The sequence below is a fragment of the Phyllobates terribilis genome, unplaced genomic scaffold (assembly GCF_046119375.1).
Source record: "Phyllobates terribilis strain yellow unplaced genomic scaffold, ASM4611937v1 Scaffold_19__1_contigs__length_20705806, whole genome shotgun sequence".
Lineage (NCBI taxonomy): Eukaryota > Metazoa > Chordata > Amphibia > Anura > Dendrobatidae > Phyllobates > Phyllobates terribilis.
The window spans coordinates 6922856-6944160 of record NW_027362779.1 but is presented as its reverse complement, the minus strand read 5'-3'; positions in this window follow the sequence as shown (position 1 = coordinate 6944160).

The following is a 21305-nucleotide window of genomic DNA, read 5'->3' as shown; positions in this document are numbered from 1 at the left end:
ATCATGTCTCGCTCCATCCACCAACGTCACGTTGCACCACAGACTGTCCAGGAGTTGGCGGATGCTTTAGTCCAGGTCTGGGAGGAGATCCCACAGGAGACCATCCGCAACCTCATCAGGAGCATGCCCAGGCATTGTAGGGAGGTCATACAGGCACGTGGAGGCCACGCACAATACTGAGCCTCATTTTGACTTGTTTTAAGGACATTACATCAAAGTTGAATGAGCCTGTAGTGTGTTTTTCCACTTTAATTTTGGGGGTGACTCCAAATCCAGGCCTCCATTGGTTAATAAATGTGATTTCCATTGATGATTTTTGTGTGATTTTGTTTTCAGCACATTCAGCTTTGTACAGAACACAGTATTCAATGAGAATATTTCATTCATTCAGATCTAGGATGTGTTATTTCAGTGTTCCCTTTATTTTTTTGAGCAGTGTATATATAAATATACCAGGATGGGGGATATTAACAGAATTGGGGGACATTACCCCTATAACAGTGTAAGCAGCAGACCCCCTCCCCCTTAACAGGGCATAATGACCACATTTTTTGCTTACATTTTTTTTCTATTTTCCTCCTCTAAAACCTAGGTACGTCTTATGGTCCGGTGCGTCTTATAGTCCGAAAAATACGGTATATGCATTCAGCATATATATACTACTAGCTATTGAACCCGTTCTACGCCCGGGTGGCGAGCATTTTTATTGGTATATGGTCTCCCATGCTGGTATGTGCTGCCCCCCTCCTTGTATTTGTGCTGCCCCCATCCTGTCCCCACCATCCAATCCTGGTATGCGTGGTACCCCTCACCCCCAATCCTGGTATGCGTGGCACCCCTCACCCCCAATCCTGGTATGCGTGGCACCCCTCACCCCCAATCCTGGTATACGTGGCACCCCTCATCACTATCCTGGTATGTGTGGCACCCCTCATCCCTATCCTGGTATGTATGGTACCCCTCATCCCTATCCTGGTATGTATGGTACCCCTCATCACTATCCTGGTGTGTATGGTATCCCTCATCCTGGTATGCATGGTACCCCATCCCTCATCCCGGTATGCATGGCACTCCATCCCTCATCCCCAATCCCGGTATGCGTGGCACCCCTCATCCCCAATCCCGGAATGTGTGGCACCCCTCATCCCCAATCCCGGCATGCGTGGCACCCCTCATCCCCAATCCCGGCATGCGTGGCACCCCTCATCCCCAATCCTGGCATGCGTGGCATCCCTCATCCCCAATCCCGGCATGCGTGGCACCCCTCATCCTCAATCCTTGTATGTGTGGCACCCCTCATCCCCAATCCCGGTATGCGTGGCACCCCTCATCCCCAATCCCGGTATGCATGGTCCCCTCACCCCCCAATCCTGGTATGCGTGTTACCCCTCACCACCCAATCCTGGTATGCGTGGCACCCCTCACCCCCGCAATCCTGGTATGCGTGGCACCCCTCACCCCCCAAATCCTGGTATGCGTGATACCCCTCACCGCCCAATCCTGGTATGTGTGGCACTCCTCACCCCCCAATCCTGGTATGTGTGGCACCCCTCACCGCCCAATGCTGGTATGCATGGTACCCCTCACCCCCAATCGTGGTATGTGTGTTATCCCTCACCCCCCAATCCTGGTATGCGTGGTACCCCTCACCCCACAATCCTGGTATGTGTGGTACCCCTCACCCCCAATCTTGGTATGTGTGTTACCCCTCACCCCCAATCTTGGTATGTGTGTTACCCCTCACCCCCAATCCTGGTATGTGTGGTACGCCTCACCCCCAATCCTGGTATGTGTGGTACCCCTCACCCCCCAATCCTGGTATGTGTGGTACCCCTCACCCCCCAGTCCTGAAATATGCATGGTACCCCTCACCCCCCAGTCCTGATATATGCATGGTCCCCTCACCCCACAATCCTGTTATGTGTGGCCCCCTCATCCCTTTCACACTGTACACACATACACAAAAAAAAACCAGTTATACTCACCTTTCTTCTCTGTACTCCAGCGCTGCTGCGTCCTCTTCTGCCAGAGGCCGGGGGAGGAGTGCGGCGCTGGAGCACCGCACTGTCCGGCGCCATTTTGCTGAAGACACACTGTAAATGTGTCTTCAGTAAAATGACGCCGGATAGCGCAATGCGCATGCGTCGATCTGACGCCTTCACTCCGCCCCCGGTCTCCAGCGAAGAGAGGCGCCGCAGCAACGCTCCTCCCGGTCAGGTAAGTATGTAAGTATGGCGCCGGAGATCGCGGTATGCGTTCAGTGTCTACGCATCCCGCGATCTCCGGCGCCATACACCTCCTCTTACCTGTAACGGCTGGATGCCTGCTTCTCTCTGGAGCCAGGCTGCGCATCACGCATGCGCAGTTTATCGAATCTTCAGACAAAGACACGCATGCCGCCTTATATATACTATGGTAGATCGGCCCACTCAGTTGCACACAGAAGTAGCCACCGGAGCGCCGTCTCCTTAAGTCTCTCACTGGTTTATTTGTAGATGCTGCATAAGCCAGTGAGGAGTTAGCAAAAATAAATACGTGCTTTCTGACCTAAGGAAAAACAAAACATAACATACAGCCGTGTTGCTGTGGGGATCTGCCCGCTCAGGAGAACAACCATCCACTAGTTCAGCTTTTCCTTCTCAGGACACAAAGCGCTGGAGTTCCTCTCTACAGCCCTACTGAACACTCAATGCCTTAGAAGGCCGACTATATACATCCTAGTCCCCACCCTGGGGTGGAGATATGGTGAATGACCTCCCAACCCGTTCTATGGTCGTTCACAAAAACCCAGCCCTTAAAATGGCCGATTAATCCCTCTCAACACATAGTGTGCTGGTGTAAAACTTATGGGCTTCAAATCACTGAAGCTAATAGCCTCAGTGAAACATACCTCCCCTCCAGCACTTTGCCAGTGACTTTGTCACCATGTATATATAATCAGCATACTGTATATATATTATAAGCATACTCTATATATCCTTTTAAAAGCAGAAGTGTTAATAAATTATTTTTATCAGTTAACAAAATGCAGAGTAAAGTTTGATGGATGAACCAAGATCACAGTAATAATAATTGTATTTTTTTTTTATTAATATTAGGATAGAAGGGAGGGACAAAACCAGGAACAGAATCAGTAGGCAAACTCATAGTCAGGAGGACAGCCGGGGTCAGATACCAGGTGATCAGTAACCGCCACGTCTGCGAGCAGTATGAATACCGCGGAGCCTGGTGACAGAGGTGATACTGAGATTGTCCGGGCAAAGATGTAACAGTCAGAAGGCCACCGGTAGATGGTGAAGGTCCTTCTGTACAGCTCCAGCAGTGATGGTGGATCTGCTGGACTTCAGGGCGCTGGATGCGGAGGCTTACCGTCTTTTAGATGTCTCTAGGGGAACGGTGACAACACGCAAATACGCGAGCAGCCCTGGATAATCCACGCCGGCAGGATGATAAGATCCGGCGGAAGATGGAACCTATGAGAAGAGAAGGAAATATAATGTAAGTGATGGGACTCCATATGACATGATACTACTGTGCGGTCACTGTGGCCGGACGGCAGAGGAATCTCATCACACAGAGGTCAGGGATCATCGTCAGCCATCATACATGTGACAATCCCATCTCCGACAGATGACATCTGCTCCACATGAATTATTCTCACTGACGACATCACACAACATGGAGATGACTCTCACACTTACCTCGTCTCTTTTTCCCCTTTTTCCCATTTTCTGATTTTTCGTTGTCAGCTGGAAATTCTGATCAGAAAGAAGAAAAAACAACAACTCACTAAAGACATATTGTTATGGGGTCTGCATTGTATCGCTCCTGTATATAGTACATAGATTGTTCTAGTCCTGTCCCCTATAGTCCTGACAATCTGGTATTACACAATAGGGCAGAATAAGTCCTATATACCGGACATGACCTCATATGAGGGGCATTAGATGTGTCACTAATATGGAGCAGTGAACGCCCTGTGTGCCGCCATATGGTGCATCCCTAATGAGCGATATTCTACTATAGGAGACGATATCTCATTATGATGGCGGAGGTTACTGGATGCAACAATGTATCACAGAATCCATGATAATACTGTACAAAATTACAGAAATGGAGACACAGTATGGGCCATGGGCAAAGTAATTGGGTTCCTTGAAACATGGATAACATAGGAGACCCATTAAAGAAAACCATGTGGAAATATTTCACCCTTGATGACAACATTCACATTGTTTGTGCTATAGACATGTACATACCTGACAATGGGGACGAGGACGGCAAGCTGGTTATAGCATCGTCTCTAGCAGATTCAGGAAAAGATCCTTTCTGCCTGTTAGGAAGAAGAAAAACATGTAAATCACAAGTAAATTCAGTATAAAAGGGATTGTCTCACTAGAAGAACCCCAACTATAAGGCTTAATAGGACATATGAAAGTCATAGTGGGGAAGTCTCCTGCTCAAAACTACCTTCTATGGAAACAACTAGCAACAATGGCCGGCATGTAATACTACATATCTCCTGCAGTGTGGGCAAAACTAACAATGCCTGACCGGCAGCAATTATGGGTTGTTATCTCCAGCGGATTCTGAAGCCAATAGCCAATGACCGCTGATCATGGGGCGGTGGATGCTGCATTCAATATTATGGTATTTATGTCCTATATTTGGTATTGTGCACATATATTAGCTTGGAGCTCCCAATAATGACCCCATAATCTACTCACATTTCTGAGATGTTTCTGCTGGATGCCGGGGTACACTCTGGAGGAAACTTGATAGCGGTGGTACAGAGCTAAAAAAGGACAAAAATAAGATATGAAATTCAATTTTTTACTTTTAGAGGTCTTTTTATGTATTCTGGATTTATTGATCACTTACTTTAGAAAGCCTTTTAGAGAATGTTGCAAAATTTTGGAAGAAAAGGCTCTCATTATCCTCACTTGTGTCCTCCTCCTCTGAGACAATAGGCTTGTTTGTATCAGCGTGATGTACAAGACATAGGTAATGAAGTGTTATTAGCGGTTGTCAGTATAACACAGTCACCATTTATCACTACTATTAATGGGAACCGATTGTCACATATTATTGAAGACGAGACAAACAGCCGCTTAGTCTAGATGACGTCTTCTACTTACTGATAAATAAGCTGGTGTCCTCATCTGAAACAAGCCGAGGAATGTACTCCGGCTTCTGACTTAGAAGGTTTTCAAATTCTAAGTCACTCAAGAATGGATAACTCTTGATCTCAAATGCTCCTCCTGGAAAAAGAAAAACAAAAGTGATGCGGACATTGTTAGAGGCTGCTCCATATCTGAACAGTATATCTTAATCTTAAGTAATGACAAAACCGAAGGAAACAAACTGAAAGTTATATTATGGAGAACTAGAAATAGGCAAGCAGATAGAGAAGTGCTGATCCTCATGGACAGGAGCGAAGAGTCCTCGTTGTAAAAAGTGAATATTAATACTAATAAAGTATATCAGTTACCTGTCCCAAGTCTTTGTGCAGGATTTGTTCTGAGCAGGTCATTAATAAGGTCCTGAGCATCGGGGGGAGGAGCGCGATCCCAATCCCAAATTATGTCTCCTGTTATATAGAAAATTACAGAAAATAAAACCTCTGTTTTGGACTGTAAGATAAAGTAGAGGAAATAACTAAATTCATGTAGCCAGTCAAAGCAATGATCGGATTATTCTACTTACCAGTGACAATATTTTTATAGAGCTCAGATAGGGAATCCCCATGAAATGGTACATATCCCACCAGAAACTCATGCAGGATGATTCCCATTGACCACCAGTCGGCAGGTCTTCCATAGCCTTTCTTCAGAATGATTTCTGGGGCCATGTAAAGCGGGGTGCCACAGTCCTGGAAACCAACAGAAGGTAGAAATGAGAATCGATGAAATTATTATTATGACAAGTTCTCGACATAAAAACTCAATGACAGAAGATAAAATATCAGTTGAAAAGTTCTCTAGAAATGAAGAACGTAGAGAAGAGACAATAGTGTGATGAGATTTGTAAAGAACCATCTAAGTTCCTGTAAGTGATGCCAACCTCATGGTCCTGGAACTCTCTGGCGATGTCCTCCAATGATTCCTTGTGGGTGTTGGTTTCTGGTATCATGACACCAACTTTTGAAATCCCAAAATCGGCGACTTTAATGTGTCCAGCCGGTGTAATCAGGAGGCTGTGAAAGAGAAGATGGTTTTAGGCTCACGGGCTGTGTGGTAATAAATGATAACTTTCCCCCCTTTATTAAACTATAGGGGCAATTACTTCTCTGGCTTCAGGTCTCTATGCAACACACCATAGCTGTGCAGGTATTCCACAGCAAGTATCGCTTCTGCAAAGTACAGGCGGGCCAAGGGGACAGATAAAGGACCCCTGGTGCTTAGGAGGGTCCCACAGTCTCCACCTATAGAAGAAAGGAAATATGAGCGGTGAGGGGTTTATACAGCAGATCACCACGATGGATCATGAGAAGTGAGCGGAGACATTGGGGCAGGAGAGAATATATACAGATATAATGTATAGAGCACAGAATATTAGTCTGAGGTCATGGTGAGATGTCGTCCATGTCACTAATAAAGTGATGTCTCATCTCGTCTACAGCTGGCGATACTGACGTGCTCAGTGCGGACATACAGGGAGATCACACACATCAATGACTTTCCATAATATCTATAGTAAATGCTGTGCGGGGATGTAACCGTCCACGGGGACAAGTCCTAATGATATGAGCGCTGATAAGATGTCAGCAGACATGGGCTGAATATAATACATGTACATGTCCTACCTCCTACATACTCCATGACCATACACAGGTCAGATCTAGTAGGGAAGGAGCAGAGCATGGAGGCCACAAAGGGACAGTCAGCGAATGTCAGGATGTCCCTCTCCAGATAGGCCCCTTCCACATGTTTTGGAGTATCCAGGTCCCGCTTGGCAATTTTCTTCATAGCGAAGATATTCTGTGAGTCTTTATGGTGAACTAAGTGGACAGACCTGGAGAGAAGAAGAAACCATGGTTTATAGTGAATCCTTATTAACAGTCCTTCTATAGAAGTCATTATATGATCTTCTGTACTAATGTTTAATACCAGAAGTCCGACCATTACTGGAAATCCACATCTAGAAATACATTAAATAATACTACATAGATCATCTATGGGAGGGTCTACACAATACCACGTCTGCCGGACCCTCACTCAGGTCACATTATCACCTGTGGGAAATCTGCACAATGCCACGTCTGCCAGACCCTCACCCAGGTCACATTGTCACCTATGGATGTCTGCACAATGCTACGTCTGCCATACCCTCACCCAGGTCACATTATCACCTATGGGAAGTCTGCACAATTGCACGTCTGCCAGACCCTCACCCAGGTCACATTATTACCTGTGGGAAGTCTGCACAATGCCACGTCTGCCGGACCCTCACTCAGGTCACATTATCACCTGTGGGAGGTCTGCACAATGCCACATCTTCCACACCCTCACCCAGGTCACATTGTCACCTATGGATGTCTGCACAATGCTACGTCTGCCATACCCTCACCCAGGTCACATTATCACCTATGGGAAGTCTGCACAATGCCACGTCTGCCGAACCCTCACCCAGGTCACATTATCACCTTTCACCTCAGATCATGTTCCTATAATAACACTGAATGGCAGAGCGCAGAGGATGAAGCATTGTCATAGGGAACCCTGAGAAATGTGGCTTATGCCAACTGAAATCTCACCCAAAAGATCCGCTGCTGATCAGCTTAGATGTTTCGTAGTCGCTCATACGCGGCTTTCTCGCCGGGATCAATGATTCCATCAAGTCCTAGAAAAGAAGAAGAAGAAGAAATGATATTAAGATCTAGAAGCTGCTGGAGAAAATCTCCAGATGCAGAAACGTCTCCTCCTATATTATGTCCCAGCTGATGTCACTGATCCGATAGGTGAGCAGAAACCTGCTGACGGATTCCCTATAATATAAACGCTATTATCTAATGCAATAGTGTCATCTCCTCTAATAATAGAGGCGTCCCCTGGTTATATGGGGGATAATACTGGACGGGTCATTCACACCCCGTGATCTGGTGATACACAGACATCTACCTCTATAATACTTACACCGGCAGGTTCTTGGATCTCCGGGATCTCTAAGATTACACTGTCAGGATCCAACAGCTCAGTTGTTTCTAAAATAGTGATAAAATGATGAAGAAATAAAATGTATTAGAGGATATTAATCCTACACACATAATACAACAATATAATGGAGAAATGACTATTCTGTATGGAGGACTATGTGGGGCCCATTATTCTGTATGTAGGACTATGTGGGGCCCATTATTCTGTATGGAGGACTATGTGGGGCCTATTATTCTCTATGGAGGACTTTGTGGGGCCCATAATACTTTATGGAGGACTATGTGGGCCCATAATACTGTATGGAAGACTATGTGGGGTCTATTATTCTCTATGAAGGACTATGTGGGGCCCTTTATACTCTACGGTGGACTATGTGGGGCCCATTATTCTCTATGGAGGACTATGTGGGGCCCATTATTCTGTATGGAGGACTATGTGGGGCCCATTATTCTGTATGGAGGATTATGTGGGGTCAATTATCCTGTATGGAGGACTATGTGGGGCCATTATACTGTGTGGAGGACTGTGTGGGGTCATTATTCTGTATGGAGCACTATATGGGGCCATTATTCCGTAAGGAGGACTATGTGGGGCCATTATTCTTTATGGAGGACTATGTGGGGCCATTATATTGTATGGAGGACTATGTTGGGCCATTATTCTGTATGGAGGACTCTGTGGGGCCCATTATACTGTACGGTGGAATATGTGGGGTCCATTATTCTGTATGGAGGACTATGTGGGGCCCATTATTCCGTATGGAGGACTATGTGGGGCCCATTATACTGTAAGGAGTACTTTGTGGTGCCCATTATACTGTGTGCCGGACTATGTGGGGCCCATTATTCTGTATGAAGGGCTATCTGGGGCACATTATTCTGTATGGATGACTTTGTGGGACCCATTATTCTTTATGGAGGACTATCTGGGGCCCATTATTCTGTATGGAGGACTTTGTGGGGCCCATTATTCTGTTTGGAGGACTTTGTGGGGCCCATTATTCTGTATGGAGGACTATGTGGGGCATTATTCTGTATGGAGGACTATGTGGGGCCCATTATTCTGTATGGAGGACTATGTGGGCCCATTATTCTGTATGGAGGACTATGTGGGGCCCATTATTCTGTATGGAGGACTATGTGGGGCCCATTATTCTGCATGGAGCACTATGTGGGGCCCATTATTCTGCATGGAGGAATATGTGGGGCCATTATACTGTATGGAGGACTATGTGGGACCCATTATTCATTATGGAGGACTTTGTGGGACCCAGTATACTGGTTGGCTCGTGACTTTTTCCAAGTTTTTCATTTTGGCTCTCTGTATGTTTGAGTGGAAAGAGTAAATGTGAATTGATCCCCTGTTCTCTTTAATATCCGGATATTTCCTGTAGAAGGTTGTGTGATCGGCTCACCTGTAGTCAGATCGCTGCTCGGCCCCGGCTGACTCGTATTAGGGTCAGGGGTTTCTGGGGTCACATTTTGCTCGTCTTCGGTGTCGCCTTCTGGTGTCTCCTGATTGATAGAATATATAGAATTAACACGAGGAACCTTCCACTAAATCACCAAATCCACAAATCAGGAAGGACTGAACCTGCTTTTACAGATACACCAACTGTAACTATACAGATCAGACGCCATCATGAGGACTTTTCTCAGATAAAATGGATTAAGATGAGGTAACATTGCAAAAACATTAATATGGATAATAGAGGGAGACAGAGGCGGAAATACAGACTTCCCACCACTGAGCTGTGACTACATCAGCAGAATACAGACTGCCATCAGCAGAGACAGGCGGCCATATTACCTCCTGTGCTTGCCAGGAGCTGACAGGGAGGCCGATAAGATCTAACACCAGATCTTCTGATATCTGGCTGGTGATCTGGAGAAGATCAGAAAACAAGGACGTGTGATAGAGAAGATGATGGATCCTTACCGGGCGTTCCGATGAGCGGGCCGGACCTTCCAGTACACACAGGACTTTTTCGGCCAGTTCTTTAACAAAAGACAAATCTCCATATTGAGATCTTTTTTCAGCCTAAAAAGAAGAAAAGGAACACAAATGAAAAATCTCGAGATGAGAAAGATCACAATGGAGGCGGCCATTGTATCTGACATCTGCTCCTCTCTGCAGATACATTGACTACATATCTGGGGTCTTGTCCTGTCTTATATTGGAAGAAAGAAGAAGCTTCTATCCCACCGTTATTATCCATTATTGTGGAGAAGATTTGTGCGGAGCGTCCACCATTTACCTGCTGTGGAATGTCCTAATGTTCCATAGCGAGAAACTGCAAGTGCTCAGTCACTATGGAGCCAACAACGGCAGCCATGACCCTGTGTAGATTGTACACAGTGACTGTGAGCTCTGATGTCATAATGGCCGACCATCACTAGTGATGTCATCATGGAATCTTGTGATGGAATCTTATAGAGGCGGCTCTGCACAAATACATGCTGCCAAGCAATATTTAAAGTGTGTGGGGGCTCATGCTGTATATAGGGGGCTATGTGAGGGCTCAGCTATTTATAGCGGGCTATGTGGGGGCTCATACTGTATATAGAGGGCTATGTGAGGGCTCAGCTATTTATAGCGGGCTATGTGAGGGCTCATACTGTATATAGAGGGCTTTGTGAGGGCTCAGCTATTTATAGCGGGCTATGTGAGGGCTCATACTGTATATAGAGGGCTATGTGAGAACTAGGCTGTATATAGTGAGCTATGTGAGGGCTCATACTCTAAATAGGATTCTGTTTGTGAGCTCATACTGTACATTGGGGCTATGTATAGGCTCTTACTGTATATAGGGGGACTGTGTGTGGGCTTTTACTGTATATAGGGGCTGTGCGTGGGCTCTAACTGTATGTAGAGGGCTGTGTGCGGGCTCATACAGTATATAAAAGGCTGTGCTTGGGCTTATACAATATTTAAGGGGATGTCAATTCACTTAATTCTGCTCAATAATAAGTGATACAGTTAATAATATAAAATATAATTCATATGTTAATATTGAGCAGAATTAATTTCAGCCTATTGATTCGGCCTACACAACAGTCACATTTCTCATGTGGCCCCTCAGTAATATTACTTTCCCACCCCTGCTCTATTATGTATAGCGCTCTGTTATGTGTAGTGCACCTGAGCACCTGCATGTTAATCGCGTGACTTATCACATGATCTATCAAAGGCAATCTTGTGACATGTCATGTGATACATCGGGTGCTGGGAGCCCACGGCTCCTAAACTGCCCAGGGCCCTGGCTACTCTTAATACGTTCCTGCTTCTATCCCACCATTATTAACCATTATTGAGAAGTTTTATGCGGAGCGTCCGCCACTTACCTGCTGTAGTAATGTCCTGATGTTCTGAGGTAAATCCGTCAGATACTCTGAGGTGAGATGACCTCGGTGGTATTTGGTCAGGCAGTCTCTTACGAGCTCCATCACCAGCCGGTGAGTGAAGCTGAGGACGCCATCGGGTGGTAGAAGCACAATCTCAGGGCGATTGGTGGTAAGAATCTCCCATAGAGCTTCTACTTGAAGATTGTCCAAAAGTAATTCAGCCATAGAAGCTGCAAGTGCGATCAGTCACTATATATAATAGCGAGAAACTGCAAGTGCGCTCAGTCACTATGGGATAGCGAGAAACTGCAAGTGCGATCAGTCACTATAGAATAGCGAGAAACTGCAAGTGCTCTCAGTCACTATGAAGCCAACAAAGGCAGCCGCGACCCTGTGTACATTGTATATATAGTGACTGTGAGCCGTGATGTCATAATGGCCAACCATGACCTGTGATGTCATCATGGAATCTTGTGATGGAATCTTCAAGGGGTGGCTCTGCATAAATACATGCTGACTAACAATATGCTGTTTTGGCCGTCCTCTTTTATTTACAATTACAACACAACCAGGATAAGGGAATGTTCACACGTTTCATTTTTGCAGCATTTTTTTCTGCATCAAAAACCAGGTTGTACACAAGAAAAACACTGCTTATAATCCACACTTATTTGCTGTCTTTTTGCAGTGTTCATACTTGTGGGTTTTTGTTTATTCATTTGAATGGGTGAAAAATGCTGCAAAACCCCTGAAAGAATTAACATACTGCAAATTTTTAAGAAAACGCAAGAAAAAAATCGCAGCATGTGAATGAGACTTTAAAAATGTCATTCACCAAGCCGGTACTGTAAAAATCATGTGAAAAAACGCTACTTGTGAACAGTCCCCAAAGATATTACTCAGTGATATTATGGGAAATATTGTGTATATTTATTCCTCACGTGTCTTTTTTTTTACCATAGAACATTTAATTTACCTCATTGGTTGCAGAGATTATGACTAACAAATGTGACAAATATTGAAGAATTAATGATAAGTGACCCAAGTGATCAATCATTTACGTCATTAATGGTGATGGGCGAGCACTAAAATGCTCGGGTGCTCGATGCTCGGGTCGAGCACATTGGAATACTCGGCTGCTCGACCCGAGCAATGAGCCCAATGTAAGTCTATGGGAAACTCGAGCATTTTTCAGGCGGCTCCCCCCGGCGGTCTGCAGAGGGCCTAAAAATTGCCCAAATCGATGGGAACAGTGCTCAAATGACATGGGAACAGCATGGGGAAGACCCCTGGAAGCATTTCTGACTCCCAGGTCACTGCTGTCAACAACGTTGTCAAAAGTATTTACGCCACTTTTACGGACTCACAATAAAACATACAAAAACGAAACCAAAATGGATTTTCCTGGGAAGTATGTTAAGGAACATCCTTTCCAGGGTTATGACTTGTATATAAGGGAAAATAAATAACCAAAAACAAAAATACTCCTCCACACCTTGGGCTATGTTCACACGTAGCGTTTTTGATGCGTTTTTGCACTTTTGCATTGCTTTCAACCAACACAAATGCATTCACCAGGAAATGTCATTTTAACATTTTACAACCTTATCTGGCCATGTGGTGTGTGACACGTCATCAGACACATGCATACAGTGCTGAAAAGACATGGGAACAGCATGGAAGCATCTCTGACTCCCAGGTCACTGCCTAAAAGTGTGCCCATCATAAGAGATGCTTGGCGCATGCGAAGATGCCTCCCGCCATGGACCTGTCGTTACAGACTTGCAACAATCACCGTCCACGTCCTTGTCCCTCCTCAGCGTTCAGTTCCTTGGAATGCAAGTGCAAGTATGCAGGCAGCCACCCACCTACCCACCGGCTGCAATACTATACTGACAAATTTTTGACAGCTACTTGCACTTGAAATGTAGCCTTTTAGGCTCGTGGAGGCGGAAGCTTTTCATAACCTCATGTCGGCGGCGGCCGGGTGTCCATACTCTTTCCCCAGCCACCACTATATTTCCCGGTATCGCCTCTGCCTTCCACAAGCACGGGTCCCACAACATTACCCGTGCCCTCCCCAGTGCACTTACTGGGAAGGACCGCCTAACCACAAACACATGGACAGGTGAACGTGGCCAGGGACGGTACATAGCCAGTCCACAACTTTTATTTGCCGACAGTTGTATTTAGCTCGGTGAAAGGACTGGCATAGAGGGAAACCGTATCTACCCTGGGTGTCATTTCTCCCAGGAAGTCCTGTAATTCAGCTTGTTGCAGAAGCAATGGCAGTCCGTCCAACATCAACTCGCACTTGTCGGTGGTGCTTTGACACACACACATCTTTCTTTTCGCATTTTATTTCTTGAATACAGAGTTGGACAATGGCCTGATCTGTAATGCTTTTTGAGAAATAACATGCATAAGCATGGCCGATCCACATTAAAAAAGCAGTCACAGAATGTCCGGAAACCTTCCCCCACAATTTTATTAGCCAGGGCAGCTTTTCGGCAGGGTTGGACGGGCCCACCAGAGAACCGGAGACTACTCCGGCGGGCCCTGGCTTCTCCTTCTGGAGAGTTCATAGTGCCGAGGTGAGGCCATGATGATGATAGAGGCCACCATCTGCTTAGTTTTCTGTTACTTGAAATGCAAGTGCAAGTATGCAGCCATCCACCCACCCACAGGCCGCAACACTAAACTGCCAGATTTCTGGGCAGCTGCTTGCACTTGAAATATGGCTTTTTAAGCTCGTGGAGTCGGAAGCTGTCCACAATCTTATGGCGGCGGCGACTGGGTATCTATACTCGGTCCCCAGCCGCCATTATTTTTTCCGGTATTGTCGCCGCCTTCCACAAGCATGGGTCCCACAACATTACCCGTGCCCTCCCCAGTGGAAGGACTGCCTAACCACAAACACGTGGACAGGTGAATGTGGCCAGAGACGGTACGGAGCCAGTCCACAACTTTTTTTGCTGAGAGTTGTATTTAGCTCGGTGAAAAGACTGGCATAGAGGGGAACATCATACTGTGTGTGGGGGAATGTACTGTGGGGGCATCATACTGTGTGGGGGGAATGTACTGTGGGGACATCATACTGTGTGTGTGGGGGAATGTACTGTGGGGACACCATACTGTGTGTGGGGGGGAAATGTACTGTGGGGACATCATACTGTGTGGGGGGAATGTACTGTGGGGGCATCATACTGTGTGTGAAGGAATGTACTGTGGGGGCATCATACTGTGTGTGGGGGAATTATACAGTGTGTTGGGGGAATGTACTGTGGGGGCATCATACTGTGTATGTGTGGGAATGTACTGTGGGGGCATCATACTGTGTGTGGGGAGGAATGTACTGTGGGGAATCATACTGTCTGTGGGGGGAATGTACTGTGGGGACATCATACTGTGTGTGGGGGAATGTACTGTGGGGACATCATATTGTGTGTGGGGGGAATGTACTGTGGGGGTATCATACTGTGTGTGGGGGAATGTACTGTGGGGACATCATACTGTGTGTGGGGGAAATGTACTGTGGGAGCATCATACTGTGTGTGGGGGGGAATGTACTGTGGGGACATCATACTGTGTGTGGAGAATGTCCTGTGGGGACATCATACTTTGTGTGGGGGGATGTACTGTTTGGACATCATACTGAGTGTGGGGGAATTTACTGTGGGTTCATCATACTGTGTGTGAGAATTTACTGTGGGGACATCATGCTGTGTAGGGGCATTATAATGTGTGTGAGGGGGAATATACTGTGGGGGCATCATACTGAGTGTGTGGGGGGAATGTACTGTGGGGACATCATACTGTGTGTGGAGGAATCTATTGTGGGGATGTGGCACCCCAGGGGTCTGGTTTTCCACAGTAATGTAATGTTATGTCTGAGAGCAGGTGAGAGGTCCTTTGGTCAGGGATCCTGTGCATGCCACACCTCCTGCCCAGTCTTGGGAGGGGAAGAACTTCCCCTGTATAAACCCGGGGCTGAGGCAGGGTGAGTCAGACAAGGAGAGTGGAGACAAGAAGCAGCATAGGAAACAGCAGAGTTACAAGGAGTCAGGGGCTGGCAGCTGCAGAGCTCGCCCTGACTAAGAAGATTCTTTACCGGACCCGGAGTCCGAGGCTGTGGGGACTAACTCCTACCCAGCAGCAGAATCCGTCAGGCAGGGGATTTCAGGTCCTCTGGCCCAGAAGCCCGAAGGCACGGTCACACGCGTGGGACCAGCACCGCCATCGTGGAGCGGAAGCCATTAGAAGGCCCCGAGTCACCGGCCATACGGGTGAGCACCACACGGTACACTCAGGGACGTGGGCTACTTACATCAGCTTCTAGCAAGGTAGCCAGAAGAGTACAGTCAGTTTGGGAGGCCTACAACTACGCCTGGCCAGGGGAGATCCCATCTGCTCAAAGACTGACCAGGCCCCGTTTGCTAGCAAGTACTCCGGGAGGGTCTGTCGTTGTTACCAGTAAAGACCCTGAACTACACCGTACCGTCTCTGAGTGGTTCCTGCTACCCCCATCATCCACGTCGGCTGCCCTGAGGCCATACCCCTCCCGTTGGGGGTTATACTATCACGCTGCACAATCCTACCACCGGCCTCAGCGGTCTGCCCTGCAGCAGCAGCTTCCTGGCTGCACTCAACGGGTGGCGTAGTCATCAACTATTTACTACTAATAGACTGCCGTCTAGTTTGACTCCCTGGGCACGGACCGGGTCACCGCCACGAGACTACAACCCTCCACTGATCCGGCTCCGGGTAGGCTCCCGCGTGCGCAACGCAGCGCGACACAGGCCCAGGGGCGCGTCAACTTTGGCGTAGTCGGCAGGATTTCGTGCCCGCAACCACCGGGTACTGCGTGCCTGAAAAGCAAAGACTGTTCAAACTTACCAGTGGTGAAGGTTTCCCGCCATCCGGCGCCATCTTCTACCTTCTTCCCGCCATCCGCGAAGTTTTCCCGCCATCCGGCGCCATCTTCGACCTTCTTCCCGCCATCCGTGGAGTTTTCCCGCCATTGGACGCCATCTTGAGGACGCCGCGCGGGAAGAAGAGGGGCGTGGACTCCGAAAGCGCGCGAGAACTGAAGCCCCGCCTCACGTCCGGACGTTGCGTAAGGTCCTGGAAGGAGCCCAGCAGACGCCGACGTCACAGGAGCGCGACGGAAGGTCCTCAACCCTGACGATCCACTGCGGAGCCGCGGCCTACGGAAGAGGATCATCGCAAGGTAGGCCACGGTCCACTAGGGGGGAGGAAGATGTCGGATACGGAGGAGAGCTTCACTGCCTCAACCCCCGCCAGCGCTACCGCTGCTGCAGTTATGCCCTTCACCATGCCCTATATCCCGGGAGCAGCTTGGCTACCCCAGTACTCAGGGGAGTCACATACCCTGCATGACTTTAGAGAAAAGCTGGATAGCCTCTTCCAGGTGTACCCCCTCACAGAAGAGCAAAAAGTGAGCATCCTGGTGGCCCAACTAACCGGGGCAGCCAAAAGGGAAGTAAAATCCTGGCCACCTGGGAGGAAGACTGTCGCAGGGATACTAACCCGGCTGAAGGACACCTTTGATACCCGCACCTCAGCCGAGATTAAGCTTAGATTCTACGGGTGCAAGCAGCGAGCGCATGAGAGTATAAGGGACTATGCACTAAACCTACAAGAGGCCCTGAGGGCCATAAAGCAGACCGACCCTGATGGGGTGGGAAACGAGGACAGGCTATTGACTGAACAATTTATAGAGGGTTTATATTGCAATGCCCACCGAACCCAGTTGCGGGCAATGGCCTTACAGGATCCCCATCTGGACTTTGCACAGTTCAAGGATAGAGCTATCCGGGTGCTCCGAGAACCAGCACCGGGTGGCGTTGTTACCCACAGGCGCCCAGCTATCACTTACCACCAGGAGGCGGCGCCCTTGTCGGCAGGGCCTGTGGGAGCTGATGCGCAGGCTTTGGACAATGACCCGGCTCCAGACCTACACCATCAGGTCCAAGAGCTAGCTAAGAGCGTTGCTGCGCTAACCCGAACTGTGCAGTCTTTACAGGTTTCCACCCCAGGGAAGATCCAGCTGGCATCCGGACCGGAGGACATCCCGTGGCGTCGACCAAGGAGGACCCCACCGGCCAGAGGAAGACCCAGTGACCGATACAGCGAGGACGGACGACCCATCTGCCGCCGCTGCAATCAACCCGGACATATGGAAAGGTACTGTTCTTTAAACGGGCACAACCTGGGGTAGAGGGCCAACCCCCAGGAAAAAGGTCACCAGGCCCATCGAACTGGCGCGACAGATATGTGGGAGGACGTCCAGTCTTGCCTGTGGTACTGGATGGCATTCCCATGAGTGCCCTACTGGATACCGGGTCACAGGTCACCACCATCCCGTACGTGCTCTTCAAGCAGTACTGGAATGACTCGGATATTACCCGCTACCCTGACGACGACTTGAGTATCATCGCCAGCAATGGCCAGCCCGTGCCACAGATCGGATTTAAAGAGGTGACCCTCAAAATCGGTAGAGTCGAACTGGCCGCACAGGGACTGATCATTGTAGATATTGATAAACATGAGAGTCACCCAAAAATAACTCTAGGAACTAACGTAATTGAAAATTGTCTTGCAGAGGTGATTTTCCTTTTACAGCAGGTTGCCAAGAACGCCAGCTCCGGCGAGCAGCGGGTGCTCCAGAAAGAGATCCGGGCACTGATGCAACGGCAACAAGTGGAACTCTCCGGCGGTGAGATTGGTAGCGTAAGAATGTGTGACCCTTTTCCTATTGCCATGCCCCCAAAAAGTGAAATGATGATTTGGTGCCGGGCAGCTATTGGTCTGAGAGGTAGAGATTACCAGGCAATGGTAGAACCAGTTTACTCAGACAGTAGGCCCACCATTTTGACAGCACGGGGGGTGGTCAATGTACGCCATGGGAGGGTGCCCATTCGCATAATAAATATCGGGGAGAGGGAAGTGTACCTGCCCCGGTATGCCACGCTAGCCAAATTATATACCACTAATCAAAATTCTATACAATCTGTGGAACCCTTGCCTCCATCTCACCCGGAGGAAGGTAACGGCTCTAAGAAAGACATGGAGGACTGGTGTCAGCAACTACATTTGGGTACTGATTCCACTCCCTCACATCAGAAACAAGGAGTCTATCGGGTGGTTCAAGAGTATGAGAGAGTGTTTAGAAAACACCCGTTAGACTTCGGGCGAGTCAAGGGGGTAGAACACCGCATCCCCACGGGAGATCATCCTCCCATAAAAGAGAGGTATCGACCCGTACCCCCTGCACATTACCAACACGCCAAGGGGATGCTTAGAGACATGAAGGAGGCTGGGGTAATCCGGGATAGCTGTAGCCCCTGGGCAGCCCCACTAGTTTTAGTCAAAAAGAAAGACAACACCATGAGGATGTGTGTAGATTACCGGAAAATCAACCGTATCACACACAAGGATGCGTACCCCTTACCAAGGATAGAGGAGTCATTGGCTGCTTTAAGATCTGCTAACTTCTTCTCTACCTTGGATCTCACTAGCGGGTACTGGCAGGTTCCTGTAGCAGAGGCGGACCGGGAGAAGACCGCATTCACCACCCCGATGGGACTTAGCGAGTTCACCTGCATGCCGTTCGGACTCTGCAACGCCCCAGGAACCTTCCAACGATTAATGGAGTGCTGTCTGGGCCACAGAAACTTCGAGACGGTCCTGTTGTACCTGGACGATGTCATCGTATACTCCAAAACTTATGAGGACCACCTGAAACACCTGGCGGAGGTGTTCGAAGCTCTGGCGAGTTACGGCCTAAAGGTGAAACCCTCCAAGTGTCACCTCCTGAAACCAAAGGTGCAATACCTGGGACACGTGGTGAGCGCTGACGGAGTGGCTCCCGACCCCGATAAGATCACCGCAATTAAGGGATGGCCAAGCCCCTCCAGCGTAAAAGAAGTGCGGCAGTTCCTAGGGTTGGTAGGCTACTACCGAAGGTTTATTCCCGGTTTCACCAAAAAGGCAGCGCCTATGCAGGACCTCCTGATAGGCCAGTCCCGAAAGGCCAAGAACCAGAAGCCGCCCTTCAAATGGGAAGAGCTAGAAGAAGAGTCCTTCCGCCAGCTGAAGATGGCCCTCACGGGGGATGAAATCTTGGCGTACCCGGACTATAGCCAGCCCTTCATCCTCTACACCGACGCCAGTAACATCGGGCTAGGAGCCGTACTGTCCCAGATTCAGCAGGGGAGAGAACGAGTAATCTCCTATGCCAGCCGAAAACTGCGACCCACCGAAAGGAACCCCGAGAATTACAGCTCATTTAAGCTAGAGTTCCTGGCCGTGGTATGGGCAGTCACCGAGCGCTTTAGGCATTACCTCGCTTCTTCCCGGTTCACCGTATACACGGATAACAACCCGTTGACACACCTGGACACGGCAAGACTCGGTGCCCTGGAGCAGAGGTGGATGGCCCGTCTGTCCAACTACGAGTTCACAATCAAATACCGGGCAGGACGCTCCAATACTAACGCGGATGCCCTGTCCAGGATGCCCAACCTGCCGGACGAAGGAGAAGATCCGGAGGGACTGGAAGAAGTTGAACTCCCTGCGTTCCACCGTCATGGGACTATCCAGTATTCCCACCGGGTAAGGGGTAAGCAGGCTGCTACGTTGAACCCCTTACCCCACTACAACTGGGCGGAAACGCAAGACAGCGACCCTGCCGTCCGACTGGTGAAGGAGATGCTGACTCGGCCGGAGGCTCGCCTTGAACCAGACGCTCCGGAGGAAGCCAAACAGCTATGGGCGGAGAAGAGTCGACTATTCCTTTACAAGGGGAAGTTGTGCCGCAGAATGGTCAACTCCCGGACGCATGAACTACTCTGGCAAGTAGTGGTGCCACGAAGAGACGCAGCCATGGTGATGGAGGCATACCACGACGGAGCTGGACACTTCGGGTGGAAAAAGCTGGAGTTCCTGCTGCGCGAGCGGTTCCACTGGGTAGGCATGAGGGGAACCATCGAGAAGTGGTGCAGAGACTGTGGCCCGTGCAATCTGAGAAGGAAGGACCGGGCCAGCCAGAAGACTCCCCTGCAGTCCATCGTCACCCGGCAACCGTTGGAACTGGTAGCCTTGGATCATGTAAAACTGACCCCAAGCAGAAGTGGCTACGTCTACGCGTTAACCATCGTGGATCATTACTCCCGGTTCTTGGTTGTCGTCCCCGTCAAGGACTTAACGGCTCAAACAGCAGCTAGAGCCTTCCAGCAGCACTTCTGCCGTCCACACGGGTACCCGGACCAAGTGCTGACGGACCAGGGACCTGCCTTTGAAGCGGAGGTCTTCCAGGAATTCTGCAATCTGTATGGCTGCCGGAAGATAAGGACGACACCCTACCATCCGCAAACTAATGGACTTTGTGAAAAAATGAACCAGGTGGTAATGGATCTTCTAAAAACATTGCCCCTGGAAGAACGCAGTCTGTGGCCTGAGAAGTTGCCCGATCTGGTGGACCTATACAACCACATCCCGGTAGGTTCCACCAACTGTACCCCGGCTTACCTAATGAGGGCGAGACCTGGTAAGTTACCTGTTGACCTGGAAATGGGAGTCCTGACACCTGAGGACACTTCACCAGAAACAGACTGGGACACAGAGAGGCAGCAGCAGTACCGGAGAGTACAAGAGAGCGTGGAGCGAAGTCTCTGTCAGGCTAGGGAAAGACAAGAGAAGACTTACAACCAGTATGCTCCCGCTGTTCCCCTGGTACCCGGAGAGCAGGTCTTGAAGAGGAAAAGACGGCTCCACAAGTTGG